Source organism: Apis dorsata, unplaced genomic scaffold (genome assembly GCF_000469605.1).
Source record: "Apis dorsata unplaced genomic scaffold, Apis dorsata 1.3 scaffold_980, whole genome shotgun sequence".
In the NCBI taxonomy this organism is placed as follows: domain Eukaryota; kingdom Metazoa; phylum Arthropoda; class Insecta; order Hymenoptera; family Apidae; genus Apis; species Apis dorsata.
This window is the reverse complement of record NW_006264083.1, coordinates 73288-80679: the sequence shown is the minus strand read 5'-3', so window position 1 is coordinate 80679 and position 7392 is coordinate 73288.

The following is a 7392-nucleotide window of genomic DNA, read 5'->3' as shown; positions in this document are numbered from 1 at the left end:
ATAAAATTTTTTTTATTTATTGTTTATTATAATAATATTATATCAATAAATACTGATAAAAGTTTTATATTTAAACAGAGTGATTAATGAATTTCAATTATCATAAATGTACTATTTTATTTAATTTCATTTATATTAAGAATTGTTACCCAAATAACTAATTAGTTTTAAAAAAATAATAATTAGAAATTAGAATAAAATATCTTCTTCTATAAATGAAATTAATACTTCATGAAATTTTTCAGAAAATTTAATACTAGCTAAAAAAATGCCGTCAGTTTGTCATGAGTTTTTATAGCTTCAAAAATATGAATAATAATGAATATAATAATGAATATAATATTTTTATAATATATAATATTTTTGTAGTATTTTTTTATTTTTAAAATTTTTTTGAATATGTATAAATAAAATAATGGATACTTGATTTTCAATGAGGATTAAATATTCTTTATATTTATATTTTTTTATTTATTTTACTTATACCATTTAAAATTCAAATTATGTTTAAATATAGTACATATAAAATTATATGAATATGCATATATAAATATAAATATATTTTTTTTTGTATATTTTTATGTATTATATATTTTCATTTTAGATATATACGCAAATATATGTATATCTTATTTTTTATCTTTTTATTTTTTTTATTTTAGACATAAATACAATTCATATTATAATAATGTAAATATAATAATGCAATTTTAATGTAATAATCAGATCTGCTTTCGCAGATAATTTAAATTTACTGCCATTATCAGCAGGAAGAATCATCTTTATACATATATTATTTTGAAAAACAAGAAAAGAATATACAAAATATACAGAAAATAGCACAGAAAATTTAATAATTTTCTCTTTAAAATTAGTATTCCAAATTATGCAAATCAAATAAAATATTAAATCTCTATATACATATCTATCGAAATTCTTTTTATATTATATATTTATTTTGCTTTTTAAATAATTATTTTTAAATAAATCCTTGAAAAAATATATAATATTTTCTTATAAGATACATAAAAAAAAAAATTAAATTCATATATATATAGATTTTCTTTATGTATAAGTCAACGAATCAAGAAACGAAAGTAAATAAACGAAATTACATAATATGCAATTTCTAATTATTGGTTTTGCGAAATTTTAATACTTTTCAGAATTAGTATATTGTTATAAACAATATTTAATATTTTGCCAAATATTTATTTTTATGAAATAAAATTTATGAATTTTTAAATTTATATCATTAATTTATTTATTTATATTAACAATGAATAATTCTATAAATAAATTAATATGAAAAAAATAATTTTCTATTTCATATATAGTGTATCATTATAATTTATATTTGATTTATTGATAATATTGTTGAAATATTTTTTTAAATGTATATACTCCGTATATTATAATTTGATAATTAATTAATACTGATTAAATTTAATATTAAAAAATACATATTAGAAAAATTTATAAAATTTATATAAAATTATAATAGATGGTGTTTTAAGTCGAATAATAAATATGCAATTTAAAATTTCAATAAAATTTCTAGTTATTTTTCATTATTTAGTTATATATGATTGAAATTATCTTATTTTTCATCTATTGATAAGAAACATTAATTTTTTTTATAAATATATAATCTTCATTTTAAATCTTTGTTCGCTTGTAAAATTTTATATTTATATATTATATAAAATATATATAATATTATATAAAATGATAACTTTTTTTATCTATGTTATTATTTATAATATTTCTTTTATAATATTTCTTGTAATTTTCTTTTGAATTTTGTAAAATATTCATTTAGTTTCTAGTTAATCCTAATTTCTTTTCCTTTTCTCCTTTTCTATAAATAATCTTTTCTATTTTTTTCCTTCATCTTTTCCTAAATCTTTCTTTTTCTCTTTTTTTTTAATTTATTTGAAATCTTTATCATTATTCATTATTTGAAATCTTTTTGATCTTAAGTTGTTTCAATTTTTAATTGCTAAGATTTTTCTTTCTTTTCTTTTCTTTTTGCCTTTTTTCCTCCATCTCCAAAAATAAAAATAATATTAGTTTTATATAAGTTGTTATATAAAAATGATGTATTAGCTCTATTATTGTTTTTTTAGTTTCTTTTTCAATTTCATTCTTTCTTTTTTGTTGTTGTATGTTTTTCATGTCCCTATTATCTGATTAATTACTTAATTAATTCTACTTTGCATTTATATATTAACAAATTGTTATGTTCTTTCTGATTCTTTATTATATAATAATTATTTGTTTTTTTTTATTCTTCTTATTTCTTAAATCATTAAGAAACATTAATTTTTGTTTTCGTTGTTTTTTTCTTTGATATAATATTATATAGTTATCTAATCTTTTATTTTGTTTGTTTGTGATTTTTTATATTTTCAAAAGTACTTTTATATTTACTTTTATATTTTTGATTTTTGTGCATATTAATTTCCTCTTTTCGCTTTTTTGCCCGTTCTTTCGTTTTCTATTATTCTAATATGGATTACAATTTAAACAAATTCTATCTTTTTAAATTTTTTTTCTTATTTTTTTCTTATTGGTTTTTGTATTTTTTTTTTTTTGTTATTTTCCTTTTTTTCTATTTTTTTTTCTATTCTCTTTATGTTCTCTTACTGTTCTTCGTCCAAATGTTCTTTTTTTCTATTTTTATCATTTTATGTTTACTTTTAATTTTTTTGCTATTTGGCTAAAATACTTTTGGAATCAGTATTATTTATAATATTATTATTTATTATTTTTTTTTTTTATATATTCTAATAGAATTATTATTTATAGAAATATTATTTTAGAAATAAAATTCCGTTATGATATTTGTGATTGTAATATTTTCGGTATTGTAATGATGATTGGTAATTGAAATATTCTTTTTTTGCTCAGATTTCAACGATAAAGTGGAATGTAAAATAAAGATTTTTCTTGAAATCGGTGATGAGAATATAAATACTAGTATGATATAAATACTAGATAATCGAACTTTACGAGCGAATATATTGTTAAAAAAATATTTTATATTAATATTTTATATTACAAAGAAATTCATTTTATCCGAATATTCTGATTTTATTGAAAATTCATATGAGAATATATAATTCGTGATATATAAAACATAAATTATACAAGGAGTAATTATTTTTGTAGAAAATTTTTTATATTAATATTAGAAGGAGTGAGTATTAAATGAAGAAATAATAAATAAAAAATAATATTAAATTAAACATTTTATAATATAAAATTATATTCTATCTTGTATAATTGTAAACTTGAAGAAAAAAGAAAAAATTGAACATTGATTTCATCTCTAAAAAAATGTAAGGCAATGTTTTTTAACAATATTTAAAATCAATATACAAAGTTTTAATATTGTTTTATTGTTTTCAATAACTTTTATAATAATTCGAAATAAATCAAAATTTTATATAAGATATTAGTTTTTTATATTTTATCATTTTATTGTGAAAAATATATTTAGATGAATTATATCAAAAATTGAAAAGAAAATAAAGAAACCTTAGAAAGTTAATTTCACAAAAAGATTCTTTATCGGCAAAAATAATTACTTCTGTGTCCATTATGCTTTACATACAAACAAAGTTTTAATAAAATCAGAATTTTCAGATAAGATGAATTTTTTTATAATATAAAATACGAATAATAATAGTAAAAGAAAGATCTTTTTAAAGTTATTAGTTTTTTAGTATTATTTTTTGTTATTAGTTTTTTAGTATTATTTTTTTTACTACATTATTAATTTATTGTTTTTAGTTTATTAATTTATTTTTTATTTTATTTTATTTTATTATTTATTAGTATTAGTATTAGTATATATACATAGAAAAAATTGGTTATAAAAAAGTAAATACTGTTTACAAATCAATTATAATTTTCACAATACAATTATAATGTAACATATAAATTATAATGTAAAAATTAATATATTTAATTAATATATTTATTTAATTAATTATATATACTGTTTCTTTTATTTAAAAAAGCAAATGTAAAAATTTGATTGTTATTTTATATTTTCATATTTTCATATAGATTTTATAGATTCATATTTTCAGAAAAAACATTAACAATTTATCGAGATATTTATTTTTTAATCATTCTACTGAATTTTACAATTATACTTCGCAATCAAAAGAAAAAGAAATAGAACTTACAAATTCTAGTAATGAAAGCATTAGGATATATGAAAGCATAGGATATATTAAATAATTTAATTATAGTATAATTATAGTATATATTCAATTATAATATATGGATAATCTAATCAATAATATCGCATTTCAAAATATTATCAATATAATTTCATTATTTTCTAATTTAAATATTTTATTTTAAGAAGTCTATGATGAAATTATAATAAAATCGAACATATTTCGTAAACTTAAAATTAAATTAAAAGTCCAAATCTATTAAAAAATCGAGATAAATAAGATTTTTACAAATTAATTATAAAAATAATGTCAATAATGACGCAAATACAATTCTTATATACAAAAGAATTTAAATATAAAAAAAAAAAAATTCTCATAGTTTGTTGAATAAAAAAAAAATTGTGATTTACATTAAATATCCATTGAAAGATTTGAATAAATCAATCTATGTATATATATTATTTTCATATGTATTAGTTTCATAAAAGCTTTTTTTTTTTTTTGCATCAATGTCTAATTTGATTTATTTTTAAGATTGATGTTTTTCATGTTTTTTATTTATTATTAGTAAATTTAGATAAAATGAATAACAATGTAGCAGAATTTATTGTAATATATCAAACATGTTTTTTTTTTTTATTTCTTTATTTCACTTCAATTTATGCAACATCTAATAAATTTGTAGGTCTTTCTTTATCGTTAATTTTATGTTTATTTCATAAAAATGAAAAATCATTTTGTAAACGAAGAAAAAGCATTTTATATCTTTTTGGAAGATGGAATATTGATTTTTGTAAAAAACTTTACTCATTTTATATTGAACTGATCTATCTGATCTTTTTCAGTTATTTTTTTACTATAAATATAATCTTCTAATTTTTTAATCGATTTTTTAGTTTTTCATTTTATTACATTAAATAAATTATTTTTATTAATGAATTATTTTTTTAATAAACCAAATCATTGCTTTTTGAAAATACAGAAGAAATTTTTTGTTGATAAAAACAGCATTAATGGATCTTGTATTAATTTTAATAAAGGTAAATTTAATATTTTAGAATTAAATTTAATATTTTACTTTAACATTTCTGTTTTATGCAGCATTAATTCCTAAATCTTAATAAAAATAATTTAATATTTCTTTTTAATTCTATTAGAATTGTACAATAATTTAAATATATAATAAACATGGATCTAACTAAAAGCTTTCTAATATACTTTATAAGAATTAGTACAATTCATTATGATTTTTTTGACGAGATTTTATATCATGCATAAACATGTTTTCTTTATTATCGTTAAAAAGAATGAGCTCCCAATAAATAAACTTATAAATATATATATATATATACTCAGTTTTGGAAAAGATAGAATTTTTTCTAAATCAAGTGTAGAAATATACTCACAAAAATATTCTGATACTAACATGTATGTTTAACTTTAATGATTTATATCTTTGTTTAATTATAACAGAAATAAATTCAAACTCGTTTTTTTCGATATAATATTTATTGTATAAATATGAATCATTTATTTAATTAATTTAATATAATAAAATAATATTAAAAATTAAATGAAATCACAACTATTTTTTGCATTATAAAAATATTTGAACTTTATTTGAATTTTAAAAATTTATAATAAACTAATAAATTTATAATAAAATAATAATATCTTATAAAAATTAAATATTAGTTTTGATATTTTCTTAATTCTAATACTTTTTTTTTTATAATATATTTGCTAATATATCGATTTAAATATTTTAATGATTTTGATAATTATTTATTTCGTATTATAATTATATCATTTTGATACAAATTATTGATGTAATATTGATATCATAATATTGGTTTTAACTCTTTGAATATATTTTAATAATCTACTTTTTGCTTGTTTATAATTTTATTTATTTGTAATTTTATTTCTATTGTTTCATTTATCATTTTCTTATCGTATTAATCTTTTTATCTTATTCCTAAAAATTTTGTTGTATTATCTACATTTTTTCTTTAAAGTTATTTATGTTTTCCGCTGATATTTTTGAATTTATTTCTTTCAGATTTTCAATATTATTATTTTGTTTATTATATATCTTTTTCTTTTTGCCTAGTTTATGAATTGTTGTTGATAATTCATTCTATATTATATATATATATAATTTTCGCTAATTTATTAGAGCTATTGATCAAAAACATATCTTATCTAATTTGTGATTTAATATCACTATTGATCTTAATCCAATTTCTTAAAATCATGTTTTTTTGCTATACATATATATTTATATTTTTGTTCAACATATATCTAAAATCTTTTTAATATTTAAGAGTATTATTTAATTGAATTTATTTCCCTTCGAGAGTTACACAAATCTAGATATAGATTCTCTTCTTACTTTTTTTCTCGAAGAACTGCATGATTTTCATCATGAGCAAATCACTACTACATATATAATCAGTAAAATCAAACATGAAATATGATTATGAGCATTAAAGAAATTGAAGAATTTATTATATAATTTGTTAATAAGCAGAATTGATAGCTCTTGAATCAATTATAGTTCGTGTTTCTTTGCTTGTTAGAAGAGCCATAAAACATTCTTCCATACTTATAAACAATTTTGTCTTTGGTGAAATCATCACATAAATTGTCTTATTATTTATTTTATTCTCTTCTATTTTCATCACTGATTTTCTTTTGTCTTTTCTTTAATATTTCTTCATACCTTTGATGTTTAGGATTTTTAATATTTTCTTTTTTTTGATTTTTCTTCTTTAGTCTGTAATTACACGTAAATTATCTTAAAGCCAAATTGTTATCTTTTGTTACTTTGTTGAGACGCCAATCTGAGAGTTTATTTTTTTCATAAAATCCATCCCTACTTTTCTGCTTGTTTAATTTTTTTATAAATGTTTCATATAAATGTTATCATATTTTTAATCGCTTTCCTTCATTTCTTTTATCTTTTTCATATTAGTTTTTATATCTTCTCTAAATTTTTTTTTTTTCTATCTGCTCTTTCGCATTTTTCATCTTATCAAATATATTTTCTTAACTTTTTCTTTCTATTAAATTTTATTTTTATAATTAATTATATTAATTTATATAAATATATTAATTTTTATTTTTATAATTTTTATTTCTATTAAATTATTTATTTATTTTTTGTCTTTCTTTTATTCATTTTTTATATTTT